Source organism: Alexandromys fortis, unplaced genomic scaffold (assembly GCF_014885135.2).
Source record: "Alexandromys fortis isolate MF-2015 unplaced genomic scaffold, M_Fortis_MF-2015_v1.1 scaffold_80, whole genome shotgun sequence".
Lineage (NCBI taxonomy): Eukaryota > Metazoa > Chordata > Mammalia > Rodentia > Cricetidae > Alexandromys > Alexandromys fortis.
Genome location: NW_026068174.1, coordinates 3,860,489 through 3,878,269, shown reverse-complemented (window position 1 = coordinate 3,878,269; position 17,781 = coordinate 3,860,489). Strand labels below are relative to the sequence as shown.

Genomic DNA, 17,781 nt, shown 5'->3' with positions numbered 1-17,781 from the left:
AAAAAAAAAAAAAAAAAAAAACACAAACTGAGACAACCCAGGCACCACCCAGAAGCAGACCATCCTAAAGAAATTCCGAGCCCTCCAGCTGTTGTAGACAGGGTCACCTGCCAGCACACACCCATCGCTTTCTACCAGGACACCCCTAGACAAATGTCAGCCTACTAGGGGTCCTAAAATTTAGAAATCCCTCACCCCCACCTTTGCTACTGTAAAAACCCAACTCTAACTGTTCTTGCAGAGGGCCCAGTTTTGATTCCCAGATCCACCTCCAGCTCTAGGGGATCGGAAACCTTTGACCTTTATGAGTACCAGGTACACTTGTGGTACATAAGCATATATGCAGGTTATACACCTATAAAAAAAATAACACTAAGCAAATCTTTAAAAGACAGACAGATTGTCTTACAGGTTGAGGCAGCAGGAGCCATGGCAGGTTTACAGCAGAGGAGCCAGGAGCCTACTGTGTGGACACAGACTCTTAAGGAGCAGGAGAAGCAAGGGAATTTCCTAAGGAGGCAATTAACTCTTGGTGACCAAACAAGAGATCAAGGGTGTAGCTAGATGGGGCATGGCCACAGAGCTGATGAGAAGCAATCGGGATATATTTTGAAAGTAAAGATAGCTGGGTTGGATGTGGCACTTAAAACCAACAACAACAAAAAAAGCAAGGATAGAGCTGATGACGGTAATGCTAAAATCCCAGCACTTTGGAGGTGACTGATGAAGATGGCAAGTTTAGGCTATCCTGGGCTACATACTAAGACCTGTAAAAACAAAAAAAGGAAGAGAGGAAGTGGGGAGGAAGAGAAGGGAGGGGATAGGAGGGAGGGCAGGAGAGAGAAGTAAATAGAAACCAAGGAGAAAGAGAAGGAAGGGAGGGAGGAACAAGGGAAGAAAGGAGATGTTAATGATAGTGGCAGTGTGGGTGTTTAGATCTGAGAAACTGGGAGGTTGGAGAGGCCACTTCCGGAGACTGGGAAAGGCATGAGGAAGTGGAGGGTACAGATGTTTGGGGTCAGACCTGTTAGTCTGAGACGCCTCTTGGATTTCCAGATGGGGACTTTAAGGTAGCAGAGTACCACAGATTGTGTGGAGAAGCCAGGGTCTGGGAGCCTGTCCATGAGCTTGGAGTGCTTTCAGGATGACCCGTGGTCAAGCTCTCTAGGACTTTAGGACTCAAACAACATCCTGATGTCCTTTGGGTCAACCAGCCTTCAAGATGCAAGATGGTCCTACTGATGCCACCTTCTGGTATCCACACCTCACAGGATCTCCCATCCCCCACAAACACAGACCAGAGCACAGCTGAGCCATGGGACAAGCTGTTGTGGAAATGCTGGCTGACGACGACCAAGGATGGTCACAGGAGACGTCCTGATTGTCCCTGGCTCTTCGTAAGCATCCTGAAGCAGCTGTGTGCAGGCAGTAAGGGCCGCAGCCACCACCAGCGACTGTGGCAGCCGCTTTCTTCTTGTTGTAACCAAATACCCGGCCAAAGCAACTTAACCATGGGAGCCTTGCTTTAGCCTGTGGGTGGAGAGAAGGCAAGGCAGCTGGGCTCCATCTGGGGCATCAGGAGCTTGTGGCAGAACTTGTTACATATGTATCTGGGCAGCAGGAAGCAGGCCTGCGTTACCATGCCCAGTCATCTAGTCTTCCCTCGATAGCAGATGGCTTGACCGTAACCTCCTGAGGGACCCTGAGTCAGAACCACAGCCGTCAGCTAAGCCTCTTCCAGATTTCCGGCCCCTAGGAACTGCATGAGACAGGAAACTTAGGTTGCTGTAATCTGCTAGGGTTGTGGAATAATTTGTTATGCAGTCACACATAATGGATACGCTTTCTTTTTCAACGCTAAGGAGGCTGGGAGGCTGGCTTCTTTGACTCATACTGTCTTTTACCTCCTGGTTCCCCATATGGTCACAGGGCAGCAACCTGCCCTGTAGATTCTTTGAATTCAGCTCACCTGGGCGAGGTATGCTTCCAGCCTCTCACCAAAACGTGCCAACTCTCCAGCAGGTCACATGCTCCACAGAGGTCAGAGGTCACAAGAGCTGATAGAGTCTCGGGTCTCAATCTGCCCTCCTTCCCACTCCATCCTGACGGCCTACAGTTCCAGCAGAGGACGGGAGGACAACAGTATCACCCTGTTCGCACAGCTAACCCTGCCGTGTAGAAGCCTGGTGCCAACAAGACAGCCTGAAGCCCTTCAGCTTTGCCAGCCTCAGCAGGCACAAGGAAGGAGTCCGGGGCCGAGGAGCGCCCAAGAGATTCTCCATCCATGTCACATCATTGAGTCTGACCTGAGTCCCAACCAGGAGCTGCACCAGGCCTCACTCGGCAGTGGAATGTATCAGAGACCAGGGTCTAGGGTGAGGGCACACCATTCAGTAGCTGCTGGCTGTGTGACCTTAGTGACCGCGGGTGAGGGCACGCCATTCAGTAGCTGCTGAATCTGGTCTATAGAGTAGTTCCAGGACAGGCTCCAAAGCTACGCAGAGAAACCCTTTCTTAAACAAACAAAACAACAAACGAACAAACAAAAAAGCAACAAGACATGCTGGCCAGGCATGGTGATACACACCTGAGGTTGACCTAGGCTTCTACATACAAGGAGCCGTAGGTGCGTTCAGATAAAAGGGAGAAATGATTCTATAGAGTTTTCCGCAGACCTTCACATGTATGCCAAGATGCCAGCACGTGCAAACACACACTCACCGGGAGTGGCAGGCAGCCTATGGGTCCCTGGTACCAGAGGATGTGCTGAAGCTTTGCACTCTGTGCCGCCCAGTACATCGGTTATTATGCTATGATGTCATGGCTGCTTGGGGATTGGATGGGGAAACCCCACACTTTCCATAGTCCTCAGTTCCTTTTTGTGAAACCCAGTGACAAAACCTTATCCTTACACCCTTTCCAGGGCTGTTGAGAAGACAAAAATAGGAGCTTAAATGGGTAAATGTCTAAGAGACTGTGGTGTAGGAGGCTGACTGATCTGGGCCTTAGAGACCATCAACTCTTTCCGTACCTTCATCTTCTTTGTGAACAGGGATCATTTTCAGACTCCCCAAACCCTGAATTCCCCAATATGACCAAAGGAAGTTGGGTCTTCAAGTAGGAGGTAAGAAAGTTGCTAGAGAAGTTTCTAGAAGAAAGACTTCCATCCAACTGTTTTCTTTACAATATACATCTGTTTATTTACTGAGCTATGTTTATATATAATTAGGAGTGTCACCCTTAACGTATGTATGCACACCACCTTTGGGCTGGGCCCCAGGAGGCTAAAGAGTGGCAGGTAGTTATGAGCTGCCCTGTGGAGCTGGGAGCAGAAGCTGGATCCAACAAGTGCTCATCCCGAGTCATCTCGCCAACCCTGCTCTGCACGTCTCATTGGTTAGTCCCCAGGGAAGTGGACTCAGCCCTAGCTATGCTCCGTCCTAAGCACTTTACAAAGCCCAGTGATCATCTAGGAAGTAGCTGCTGTATCTGTGTGAACACCTTGTGTGGTTCCAGGTCTCCCAGCAACCTTGCAACACAACTGGTGGTGTCCTCATGTGACTCCCAACAACTCAACCTAAGTGAACGGAGCAGCTAGACCTGGAAGTGGATTCTGTTGGATGCCAAAGCCCATGGCTTCCGGCATGCAGCATGCTAGAAATCCCACCAGGGCAGAGGCTGCTGGGGACAGGAAGGCCCAGCTAATTTGGAAAGCTGAGGCTGAGAGGTGACCTTCATTCAGCCTTTGGGACTTCCAAAGTCTCTCCACAGGTCACAAGAAGGTGTCCTCGACCTCAGCAGGGGTGTGGATGCTCTCCCCTCCTTCCTTTGTGTTGAAGATGAATAAACTGGATGCTAAGGGATTTATAGGGGACTTCAGCTGGCTCCTTCGATACACAACATTCCTTTGGGAACACTTGTGTTTTACTGAGGGGCACAGCCTCGTCTTTGACCTGAAGCTAGGAGCCAGGGAATGTGAGTATTCTCCAAGCATCGACTCTGGGCCAGGGATTGTGTACATATTATCTTCTAAAAACTCCAAGAACCAAATACTTCCATTTTTATTCTCAATTTACGTATGTGTATATGTGTATGCCTTCATGTCTACACGTGTACCAGGTGCATGTGGGTGCCTGAGAAACCCAGAAGAGGGTGTTGGGTCCCCTGGAACTGCCTGATGTGGGTGCTGGAAACCAAACTTAGGCCAGTTGCAAGAGCAGCAAGTGCTCTTAACCACTAAGCCATCTTTCTGGACCCAATTCCCTTTTCTGAGCTGAAGAAATTGAGGTTCAAAGAAGGGAAAAACATTAATCAGACTGAATCTGAACTCAGATCTGGTTAACTCCAGAGTGGGCCAAGCTCCTTTGACACAATGCTTTGTGGTTTGTGTTGCAGTTGGGCCACTGAGGCAGGTCAAAGTCAGGTCAAAGCTGTCCTGTTCCCCAGGTGGGAACCCAGACCAGACAGGTGTGATATTCTAGGTACACACTAAGGATTCACTAAGGAGCACACTTGCTTCCCATAAGGCTCGGTTCTTAAGGCACGACACCAACAGAGTAGGAAGGTGTGGTCCCAGAGATGCCTCTGTTTGTGCCTTTAGCTGCAAAGCTGCAACTTGGGGACCATCTTACCCACGTGCCCATTCATTGGAGAGTGTCATCATGCCATTTCCCTAGACAGGGTCCTGTTCGAACATCTCCCAGGACCACAAACATATTTCCTTATGTTTTTCCTTCCCAGCCTTACTTTTGATTTTGGTTTTGGTTTTTGAGACAGGGTCTCACTATGTAGCCCTGGCTGACTAGGAACTCACTATATAATCTAGACTGGCCTCAGACTCATAGAGACCCTCCTGCCTCTGCCTCCCAAGTGCTGGAATTGTAGGAAGAAGCCACCATTGTAATGGTCCGTCCAGTCCCTTTAAGAGACAAGCCCCGCCCATTCCCCCCCTCCACCACCGAGGCAAGCTGATCTTCCTTCTGCTTCCAGTCTGAGCTCCTTCCTTTTCCATCTCTCTCCCAAAGTAGCTGCTGCCATGGCTCCTCTCCTCCCCCCTCTTCCCTTTCTCCTTCCCTCCCTCCCTCTCTCTGTTTCTTTCCTCATCCCCCTTCTCCCTCCCTCTCCCCCTCCCTTCCATAAACCACTAAATAAATATCCAACCTCACTCTGCATGGCGTGCCTATCTGTCTGTCTCTCACTCACTTGGGCTGCGGCTCCTCCTGGGACTGGCTGCCCTATCTCAGTCTCTCACCCTTATGTGGCTCCTTGCCTAGGATCCCTTGGCCCTTATGGCCCACGGGACGCAGTACAGCTCCCTGCTTGCTGCCCACTGCTGCTACTCAGGGAGCTGCAGCATTTTAGTTTTACCACAACAACCATGCCTCTATACAATTGTCATCATGCATTTGATTTTCAGGTGTGTAATAAATACCCAAACTTTTTTGCCTGTTTTGAGACCAGAGTCTCAGGTGTGGTCCTAAGCTTGCTACTCCTCCAGAGTCACTTTGAACTTCTGAGCCTCCAGCCTGTATTTCCTGAAGTCTGGGATTACAGAGGCTCACATCAGCTCCCACTTCACGTAGTGCTGGTGGTCAGTCCCAGGGCTTTGTGCGAGTTAGCTGTCCTGGTCGGTTTTGTGAACTTGACACAAACCTAGTTATACCTGGGAAGAGAAAATGCCTCAAATGCCTCCATAAAATTGACCTGTAGGTAGCAGGTGGTGGCAGCACACACCTAATCCCAGCACTCAGGAGGCAGAGGCAGGTGGATCTCTATGAGTTTGAGGTCAGCCTGGTCTACAGAGTGAGTTCCAGGACAGCTAGGGCTATTACACAGAGAAGCTCTGTTTAAAAAAGAAAAGAAAAGATTGGCCTGTAGGTAAGTCATTGTCTTTTAATTAATGATTGATGTGGAAGTGCCCCCCCACTGTGGGCAATGCCATCCTTTAGCAGGTATAAAAAGCAGTCTGAGTAAGTCATGAGGAGCAAGCTAGTAGGCAGCATTCCTTTATGCCCTCTGCTTTAACTCCTGTCTTTGTCCCTTTGCTGACTTCTCTTTGTGATACAGTGTGTCTTGAAAGATATAAGATAAATTGTATCCTTTCTTCCCTGTGGTGTTTGAACTAGAATGGCCTCTATGCTTGTATGTTTGAATGCTTGGTTCCCAGTTAGTGGGTGGAACTGTTTGTGAAGTATTAGAAGGTGTGGCCTTGTTGGAGAAGGTGTGCCAGTGGGTGCTTTGAGGTTCCAAAAGCCCATGCCAGAGTCTCTCTTTCTCTCTGCCTCCTTTTTCCAGGTCAGAGGTAAATTCTCAGCTGCTGCTCCATAGCATTCCTGCTGCCATGCTTCCCACCACGATGGGAACCATCATGCTAACCCTCTGGAACGGGAAGCAAGCTCCCAGTTAAATGCTTTCTCTTATATGCCTTGGTCATGGTGTCTCCTCACAGCAACAGAACAGTGACTAAGACACTGGCCAAGTTACTTTTGGTCACAGCACTAGAAACCCTAAGTAAGATACCATCCAGACCATGACACTGCTATTCTAGGCAATGCTCTCTGGAGCATCTTCCCTCTGGTCCAACAGGCCTAAAACCTAGAGTGCAGTCAACTTCTGCAGTAGTGGCAGCAGCTAACATTCAGGCATTTACTCCAACAGCATTTACTGAATCCCAGCTCTGCCGAAGACGTCACAGATATGGCTGTGCACAGGAAACGCAGAGAGCCCTGTCCTTCATGGAGCCCAGTTCTGAGGGACTGTTGTATGTGATTGGGCCCAGGCACCGCGAGAAGCACCTTCAGTGGCTGTGCTCACTTGTTCCTCACACAAACTCTCGTCTTTATGGCTCTGACACCCGACCTTCAGAAGAGATGAGGAGGGGGGGCAGAATGATCGACATGTGTTGAGCTGTGTCAGCAGTGGACGGGGGTGGGGCAGGGAGGGGGGCACAGCTCCACATCACTGCCTTGAAGCCCCCTCCTCCACAGGAAAAGCCAGGATTCTCCGGCATTGAGCAGAGAACTTCAGGACAAGTCTCAAGGCTATGAAGAAGCACTGCTGGGAGTTTATTAAGAAAAAGGTTTAGATCTTTCAAAATGGCTCACCCGGAAGGGCACTTGCTAGACAGCCTGAAAGGTGAAAGGAGAAAGCTGGCCCCTCAGAGCTGTACTCTGGCCTTCAAATGTACACTCTACTCCACACACATCACACACACACACACACACACTTATACATCACACCCACATCATACATACACAGACATACACATCACACACCCACACACATACATCACACACATACATACATCTATCACACACACATATACACATCACATACCCACACACATATATTACACATACATACATACACCACACACATCACACCTCCACGTACATACATCACACACATATATAACATCACACACATCATACATACACATACACATCACATATTCACATACATATATTACACACACATTCATACACCACACACACATCATACATACACACACCATTCACATCGCACACCCATATACATACATACATCACACACATACATACACATCACATAGCCGCATACATATATCACACCTACATATATACATCACACCCATACATACATCACACACCATACATACACACATATACACATCACACACCCACACACATACATCACACACATACATACATCTATCACACACACATATACACATCACATACCCACATACACATCACATATTCACATACATATATTACACACACATTCATACACCACACACACATCATACATACACACACCATTCACATCGCACACCCATATACATACATACATCACACACATACATACACATCACATAGCCGCATACATATATCACACCTACATATATACATCACACCCATACATACATCACACACCATACATACACACATATACACATCACACACCCACACACATGCATCACACACATCATACATATATACATATCATACATGCATACAAATCACACTTAAACACATCACACACACACACTTTTAAGGAAAACTACCTTAAGTAAGAAAAGAATTAACACAAATTCAAGCACAGAGCTGGGGGCCTGGAAAGAGAAGCACTTAGGGCAACAGTACACACACGTGAGTGCAGACTAGCCACTGTAGGATTTTTGTGGCTTCTAGAGACTGTCCCTCCCTTCTCCCTTTTCTGGTAAAAGAGATCACAGGGTGGTCCCTGAGGTGCCCCGCTGTGATCTAATAAGATAAGCTGTAGGTCACAAAGGTTACAGAGGAGGAGGAGGAGGAGGAGGAGGATTAAGTCACAAATGCAAATGAAGCTTAAGGGCCTCACTTGCAAGATTCCCCAAAACTTGCAGTTTTACAGCTGACCGAAGAGAAGGGCCACGCTTAGTCATAATAGCTACACCCTAAGAGTGGTCCATTACTCGCTTCATGGTTTTTAATGACTTTTTTATTATTTTACATACATTGGTGTTTTGCTTGCATGCATGTCTGTGTGAGGGTGTCAAATTAGCTGGAACTGGAGTTACAGACAGTTGTGAGCTGTCATGTGGGAGCTGGGAATTGAACCTGGGTCCTCTGGAAGAGCAGCCAGTGCTCTTAATGGCTGAACCATCTCTCCAGGCCCTATTTTCATGTTCTTATTTGGAATATCTCCATATGAAAGAATATTGTCTCTGTGAGCAACCTTCAGAACACATTTTGTTAATTGTCCTGGACTTCCCAGGCTCCTGTATCCCCCTTCGTTTTCCAGGTCTCTCTGCCTTTCTTCCTTAGGGCTGCCTCAGACATTTGTATTCATAATTCCTGCAGCGCAGGGAGGTCATGAGGCCAGAGACAGGGTTGTAGGGTGTAGTCTGAGACCTGCTGTGTCACTTCATACTCCATGGGTGGCTCTAGAAAAATAACGGATATTTCCATACTCAGTGAAGTCTGTGGGTCTCTGGAACATGGGAGGAAGAAAAGGGGGAAGCCAGAGGACTGTCGTGGGTCAGGAAGGCCACTATGACTGTGGACTCCTCTTCTTCCTGGTGGGGCCCCCGCAAGTACAAGTTCCTGGAACTACCATGTCGCAGTACCCACAAGGATCACTATTTAGGGAATATGTCAGCAGACAATGTTGGAAACACCACAGGAGGAAGAGGCCAGAGGAGCAGAGGATGAAATTACTATCTGCGGTGTGAAGCCGTGGGATCCGGTACTGAATTCCTACCCGCTGTTGGCAGGGTGTGAAATAAACAATCCCAATCGGAATACCCCAGGTCTTGGTTTCCCCAGCCCAGACCAAGACGACCATGACAGGTCTGAGCCTCCTGGGCTCCTGCAGGCCGCACCGCAGGCTTTTGGTGCCCCCTGCCGGGTGGGAAGCGCCATGCCACGCACCGAGTCTCAGCAACAAGAGAAGGTCCTGGCCCTGCTTGGGGGCAAGATTAAGTCACTAGGAAGAAAGGAAATGAGTCACCACTGTCCGCAGCTGGGGGTCGGCCCGGGGAGAGTGGCGAGGCCACAGGAACTCGGGACAATGGCGGGAAGTGAGAGGAATGTGGGCCCAGGACAACCTCCAACACCCCCTGCACCACGGACCAGGGAGGGAAACCTCCGAGGAACGGGGGACAAGACTCTGGGAGGCACCAAGGAGTGGGACCAGAACTCCAGCAGGGTGGGCTGGACCTGGGAGGGCGAGACAAAGGCCAGTCCAGGATGCCCGTATTACCTTTCCTACATCCACTGAACTTCCTAAAACTTTAGCCAGTAACTCCCGGGGAACAGGGGCAGTGAAAACCCAGGCCGTGCTATTGCAGCCATGGGATCTATTTTCCAGAGGGAGTGTGTTCCCTCCATAAACGATGTTAGTAATCCTTGCCTGGGCATTTAGAAGAGTTGACCTTTGGCCTCAAAATAGCTCTGGCCTCATCTGAATGAAGATAGCTAACAGTCCTTGTTGGGCCTGCTGCGTTCCCTCTCCCAAGGTAAAGTTGAGGTATGCAGTTGGAAAATGTGTTCCAGACCAGTTGTCCATTCCGTAAGTCCTAAGTACTCCTTTGGTAAGTACTTAGCCCTCCACCTTGAAATAATAAGCCAACTTACATTCTGCTCGGACAAGGAGGCCTTTCTGTGTGTCTCTCTTCCAAGATGTCCACTCTAAATTGCCCTTCACCCCCCCCCCCCCAGGTGTGTGCTGAGTTCCCCAGTAGGTTTTTCTTTCCTGTTGTTCCCTCTGGCCAGTCTCAAGATAGTCACCAGGGGAAGGCATGCCCTGTGGTTGACTAGGGAAGTAAGGACCCCACGACCTGGAAATGTTTCACCGGAGAGAGGGGAGCAAGTGTAACTTCCAGGTGTGAAAACTTCTAGGTGTGCCCAAATGGCTCCTAAAGTCCTCCTGCCCATTAGGTAGGTGAAGGTGGTCCAGAGGACATCCCAGCGCAGTCTGAGATACGCCCTAGTGGCCTGGTGAGTCCTCCAAAGCCTTCCTAAAAGCTGGGGCTGTTAGGGAATTCCCTGAGCATCGCACAGGACAGGACAGCATTACCCATAGTACTCTACTCCAGTAGCCTCAGCAGTGCGGAACTTCAAAGTCCTGGGGGAGCAGAGCTGCATCTAATCAATCGAGGGAGCCCCTGAGGTTGCCAAGAGTCCCCTCTCTCCGGACGGCCCCTGTGCCCACAGAACCCCATATGCACATTTAGAGTACACAAAGATAGTTACTCCTTTTCCTTTGCTGGGCTTCAAAGCCCCTGCCAGAGCTGAGTTCTGCCAACTGGGCACTGGTGCTAGCTGAAAGGGTTCCAGCTTCGAGTGTCAAACCCTGTCACTAGAGCTTATTCCAATCTCCAAACTCCATTCTGAACGAATGGCCTTCCCTCCCTAAACAACTGGAGGTCAGGACCGAGCAGAGGCTGCGCTCAGGAGCTGATGTCAGGCAGCGTGCTCAGGCCCCACCCCCTTCAGGAGGGAAAGCAGCAGGCTTGGCAGAGGGTGGGTCACTTCAGGAACTTCCTGGAGAACAGCTGGTACTCCGCCATTCTATCTGACCACTGTAACTGTACCTTTGAATCAAAACTAGATTCTCCTGATGTTGTGGGGGTCTATACTCTGAGAGGCTGTCCTAAGGTTAGCAAATATGCCTCAGGGGGCAGGAATCCTGTGGCCACCATGGTTCTCTAACGAGCCAGTGAGTCTGACTCCTTACTGAGGCAGCTTACCCGCTGAGACGCTGGTCTAAGCTGAGCTCAGAAGGCCTTCATATGCTTTATAGTTTGAGGGAAGGGGAGGTTTAGAATACACCAGTTTCTTCCACAACTCAGACTATATTCCCCTCCTCTAGTTTGGCATAATTGTGCTATTTCCTAAGAAAACCTTATAGACTCTGGTAGCTAAGATGTTGGGGGTGGGGGGATGGAGGTGGCGGTCAGAATCCAGTTCTCTCAGAGCCGCCCTCCTCTGTTGCCCCACAAAGTAAAGTTAGGTATGTAAGGGGGGAGGGTGGAATGTGGGCTCACCCAATCTCCTAAATCATGGACCAGAATCAGTCTAAACTGATAGGGGTTGCCACTAAATCCTTGGGACAAAAATGGTCTCCGCCCTTCCCCACTTTATATCCAGTATTAGATCGCTGGCCTGTGGCAGCCCCTCCCTCTCCCAGAGCCAAGGGGAAGAGCAGGAAGGCAGTCTGGTGTCTGGCAGGCCCATCCGTGTCTGTTCTGCAAACCTCTTCCTCCCCTTCCCCTCCCCCTCCCTTTGCAGCCTCCCTGCCCCGCAGTTTAAACTAACCAATGAGAACACAAGTCACCCTATAAGGAGACAAAGAACCCGAAACAGTATAAAAGGCTCTGTTCTGGAACAGCTCACGCTCTGTGGGGAATACCCCAGAGAGATGAGCTAGCGCACAGTAAACTGCTTCCCACAGATAAGCCGTAGTGCCCCATCTCTCTAAGCAGAAGCCTGCAGCCCTCCTGTGTTTTCAGGACTACTTCCTTGGGCAGAAATTCCTTCCCCTTGCTCTACCGCCCCACGGGGATGACGTCTACCTTTAGAGTGATTTCCACGGAATGCTTCAAAGAACATGAACCACGGTGAAAAGGCAACTCACAGACCAGGAAAAGATACCTTGCAAATCGTTTATTTGGTCAGACACCGATATCCTGAACACATGCAGGCTCCTCAGTAATAACAGCAGACTCAAACAACCTGACTCGAAACTTGAACAGCCGTTTATCCAAGGAACATCTACAAATGGCCTGTGAGCATAGGCCAAGGCCTGAGAGATTGCTCCTCTCTACTCATGTTCTGAACAGGCCTGGCAATCAGAATTTGATCCCTAGAGCCTATATGGTGGGAGAAGTGGACCAACCCCATCAGCTTGTCCTCTGACCCTGCACGCCACGAGAGCAGTTGAAAAGATGTCTAGTAGGTCCGTTCACCAGGGAAATGAGAAACCAAACCACAAGAGCTGAGATCCCCTTTCACAGACACTGAGAGAAACAGGAGTTGCTTAAAAAAAGAGGAGACCTGGGGACGGAGAGATGGCTTGGTGATTTAGAGCACCGGTTTGGTCCTAGCGCCCCCATGACCACACTCAGCTGGTTCAGGAGACCCAGTGCCAGGCAATCAGATGCCTCTTCTGACCTCCCTGGGCACCAGGCACACCCATGGTCCACATATACACACATAAAAAAATGAATAAATACTGGGCGGGGGTGGGGCACGCCTTTAGAGGCAGGCGGATCTCTGAGAGTTTGAGGACAGCCTGGTCTACACAGCGAGTTCCAGGACAGTCAGGGGTGCACAGAAAAACACTTGTCTTGAAAAAAAAAAAACAACAGTGATAAGAAAATTAATATTTTTTTAAAAACAAGAAAGTGGAGAATTGAAGCTGGAAGTGATGACACAGAACAAGACACTAAACACTTGGGACGTGTAAGTTCATGGTTTCTGATACATAGTGAGTCTGAAGCCAGCTTCGGGCCCTCAGAGAGAGAGAGAGAGAGAGAGAGAGAGAGAGAGAGAGAGAGAGAGCGAGCGAGCTGGAGAGGCGCATGAGGAGCATTTGCCGCTCTTGAGGACCCAGGTTCTCACAGTCACCCAGGTCCAAGGAATCGGAAGCCCTCCTCTGACCTCCCTGGGCACCTAGAAAACATGTGGGGGGTGTGTGTGTATTCAGGCAAAACACTCATGCACATAAATCTAAAAATACTTTCCGAAAAAAAGAAAGGTGATTTAAAAGCATGCCTATGGGCAGGGGTAGAGAAATGTGGCAGCTGTTGTAGAAAACAGCACGAGGGGTTGCAAGAAATTCAAGCTGGATATCATCCCAGCCCTTGGGAAGGTGAGGCAGGAGGATGGAGAGTAGAAGGTCATCCTGGACCATCCAGTGGGATGCAGTCCTGAAAACCCAGCATCACCCTCCTTCTCTTCTTCTTCTTCCTCCTCCTAACCACCACCACTATCATCAACACCATCATCCTCCTCCTCCTCCTCGTCATCATCATCAAGTAGGGCTGGAGAGATGGCTCAGCAGTGCCGAGCACTGGCTGCTCTTGCAGACCTGGGCTTGGGGCTTAGTACATGGTGTTTTACAACTACATGGCTCCCTCTTCTGGCCTCTGCGGGCACTGCATGCACATGGTACACATACAGGCAAGACACTTAATACACATAAAATATACATAAATAATATTTTTTAAAAAGCATACTAAAACCAGGTTGGAAGTCCTCACATGCCACTAATATCAGTACTGGAAAGACTGAGCACAGAGGATCACAAGTTCAAGGCCAGCTTGGGCTAGACAGTAAGTTTGAAGACAGGTCTCTGTTCAAGAAAATCAGACAAAATAGAGTGTGGGGAGAGGAAAGAAAGGCACGCAAGCAATATAGTACTTAAAACTCCGTGTGTGTGTGTGTGTGTGTGTGTGTGTGTGTGAGAGAGAGAGAGAGAGAGAGAGAGAGAGAGAGAGAGAGAGGGGGGGGAGGGGAGTTGAAGAGATGACAGCGGTTAAAAGGTCCTGAGTTCATTTCCCAGCAACCACATGGTGACTCACAACTGCATCTAGTGGGATCTGATGCCCTCTTCTGGCATAAAGGCGTACATGCGGATAGAGTGCTCATATACATAAAATAAATAAATAAATCTTTTAAAAAAAGGAAAGACCCAGGGGAGTTCAGGATGGCACCCCACAACCAAACAGAACTGTTTCTTCCACAAAGCATGTGGAAAATCCCATTAATTGGAATGAATTAAGATTTATGTTTTTCTCAAGAGGGCAGTCACACCTCACTTATTTCAAATAACCTCCAATGATCAGAAATCAAGAGGGCCCAAAAGGGCTCCTGGGAGCCCAAGACACCCCAAATCCTACTCTAAATGACAGAAGCTCTTCTCTGTCTTCTCTGCTGGCCCATGTCATCCTAAGAAATGTATCTGATCTCTTCAGCTAAGCTAACCAACAGCCAGGAAGGGATGCTGCTTTGAGAGACGAGAGAAATTCAGGCCACCACCAGAGCAGGTACACAGAGAGCCCTTGAACTAACAGAGATCCCTCTGCCTCTGTCTCCAGAATCCTGGGATTTAAAGGTGTGTGCCTGGCATCTCCAGGGGCTTAGCTCTGCACTCTGATCTCCAGGCAAACTTTAGTTTCTAAAACACAAACAAAATATCACCACACAAATTTGCTTAGGAGATGTTGAGTCGCATAAAAGTGGAATTTAGCTAAGGGAGCAATGCTTCCAAAATACCCCAAAGAGAAGTAGCCTGCTAACCAGGCCTGCTAGAGACACGTGAGATTCTCAGGCTAGGATGTGGGGATTCACGAGCTGTTAGCCCCACCCCACATTGAGGAACATGCTTCTAAGGGGCAGCTCACGGGGCAGTCTGGGGTCACGACCACTGTTAAGTCCTGACCCACCATAAAGCCTCCAGTTCTCTTCTTGAGAAAATCAGAATTCTGATAGGTGCGCAAGATAACCCAGGTAACTATTTGAAAAAAAGGACAACACTGGTGTACTTAAAGTAATTCTGGTAAGGTATCTGCTTTTATAAATCTCCCATCTGCCCAAGTTGCTAGACTTGTAGTCTCTTGTCTGTATTTAAATTGTTCAAAGTGTAACGTGGGGCTGGGACCTTAAAGGAATTTAAGGAAGTGTGGAACGCATAAGCATCCGGTATATATAAATTAGTAAAAGCTTTAGTTTGAGGCCAGCTCCTCTTTGAGCAGTAGCCAGAGCCGGACAAGGGCCCCTAAAGGGCCTCTCCTTCATTCAACTCCCTTGTGTTGGAGTGATTGCTCACTGGGAAGATATATTATTTCTATGCTTGTATGGTTGGTTTCAATGGTTTAAAATGGTTTAAAACAAGTTAGAATAGGGCTCACCCGAGGAGGGAGCCCCTCCTGAAGAAGTGTTCTGATCGCCTTGATGGATACTGGAAGCTGACTGTGGGCCACACCTTCTGGTGACACTGCAAATTCAAGGAAGGCTTCAGGAAGATCGTGGTGCCTTTTACTGTTTTGACCATCTCTTTTGTCCAGGAGTTGATGTTCCCTGTGGCTCCTCTGCTGAGAGCAGAACCAATGTTTCCAACTCCCATGGTGGACTAGGAACCAGCAGCCTTCCAGACCAGAACTACTGAGGCACTCAGCTTTGGTGCCTTGCGGCGTGGGTTCTCTTGGAAGACACAGGCTTCTTGGCACATGCGACCAAAAGTTCCAGCCTGGTTCCTCCCTGGAGACAGAGACAGGAGGATCTCTGTGAGTTCGAGGCCAGCATGATCTACAGAGCCAGTTCCGGGACAGCCTGGACTGCTACACAGAGAAAGGGTTCTCTCGATACAAACAACACCAAAAATGGCCTCTACAGATGTTCACAGAAGCTTTGCTCACCATGATCCCGTGGTGGAGGCCACTCAGACATCTTGTCAATGAATGAACGATCAATTAATCCTTGAGAAAAACAAAAGCGGGAAGGATTTTCTTTGGCACCAAGGCATATCTTTCTGGGCATGCTGTTAGTGACCGGCCCTCTCCAACCAGACCCAACCCCCAAAGTTTCTTCCACTTCCCCAAACACTTCCACATCTAGGACCCAAACCTTCACAGCAGAGACATTTCATATTTAAGCTACAGTAAAAGGAAGAAACAAACTGTGGCACATGCACACAGTGGAACGCTTCTCAGGCATAAGAAAGAGTGAGCGAAGACTGGGACTAGAGCTCAGTAGTGGAGTGTCTGCATAGCGTATGTGAGGGTGTGGGGTCCATCCTCAGCATCTTCCCTCCTTCTCAAAGGAGTGGATCACCCGCATATACTACAGTATGAATAGACCTTGTGAGCATTATGCTAAACGAAAGAGACAAAAACATCAAAGGAAAGCCTGTGGGTAAAGGCATTTATGATTCAGGCCTGGTGATCTGAGTTGGCTCCCAGAGGCCTGTGCCAAGGTGGAAGAGAGAACCACCTCCACCGAGTTGTCCTCCGACCTCCACACATGCACCAGGCGCACACGCAAGCCACACATCCAACAACAAAATAATAATACGACGTTTTAAAGAGATGTAAGCAGACAGTTATGATACGGTTCCGTTTATAGGAAATGTCCAGAATCAGCAAATCCATAGAGGCAGAAATTAGACTTACAGATGGGGTGATTGCTGACTGGGTTTGGGGGCTCCTTTAGCTCCAGTGTGCATTCATGCTTTAAGCTGCCGCAGGTGAGGGTCGTACAACACTGTGAAGGTTCTAGATGCCAATGAACCGTTCCCTGGAACCGAACCCATGCCCTCTCTGCCAGTGCTCTGAACCGCTGAATCTTCTCTCTGGCTGCTAAAATGGTGTTTATTTTATAGGCCATACTTTGTGGTTCCGTTTTACAAGCAGGGTCTGGCTGTAGTCTGAATGCAAACACAGAGGCAGGATGCCTCTACTTTGTTGGGTATGTAAACACCTGCTCTCACGGCACAGGTTATAACCTACTACTAAGAGTAAAATGACACCACCTCACCTGGAGAGACGGCTCAGTGGTTAAAAGTACTTACTGCTCTTCTAGAGGACCTGGGTTGGGTTCCCAGTACCCACATGCTGGCTAACAACCATCTGTAATTCCAGTCTCAGGGACTTAACACCCTCTTCTGACCTCCTTAACTATCAGGAATGTTTGTGGTACACAGACAGACATACAGGCAAAACACTTATACACATTAAATAAACAAATAAATAAGAAAAATTTTAAGCTGGGCAGTGGTGGTGCACACCTTGAACCCCAGCACGTGGGAGGCAGAGGCGGGTAGAACTCTGAGTTCAAGGCCAGCCTGGTCTACAGCATGAGTTTCAGGACAACCAGGGTTACACAGAGAAAGTCTGTCCCCAAAACAAAAGAAAAAGAAAAGAAAAATTTAAAGGTGCCAACTTTAAACTTATCAAAATAATAATACATTTTTAAGTAATTAAGATCAGAATAAAAGAATCTGTGCTTGCCTTCACCAACTGTCAAGGGAAATTGGGATGGCTTGGCAAGTTGCCACTCATGGAACCACCATCACTTGTGTGTGTGTGTGTGTGTGTGCGCGCGCGCGTGTGTGTGTGTGTGTGTGTGTGTTTGTTTGTTTGTTTTGGCGTTTAACAAATTCTGACACTGTGAAAGTCGTGTGTCTACCTAAGTTTCTAACAGCACACTCAGTGAGTGATCATAAACCTTTCAATCCGTTTTTGGCCACTAGAGGGCAGTGCTGCATGGAGACTCACTTTCAGCCGCCCTGAAATAGGCCCCTTCCTCCTCCGCCCCA

At 48.7% G+C, this 17,781-nt stretch overlaps 1 pseudogene; it reads right to left on the bottom strand.

Annotated features, from left to right (window-relative positions):
* Nucleotides 1–2,799, bottom strand: part of LOC126492293 (40S ribosomal protein S20-like) — a 3,685-nt pseudogene extending 886 nt beyond the window's left edge.
* Nucleotides 2,800–17,781: the final 14,982 nt, after the last annotated feature.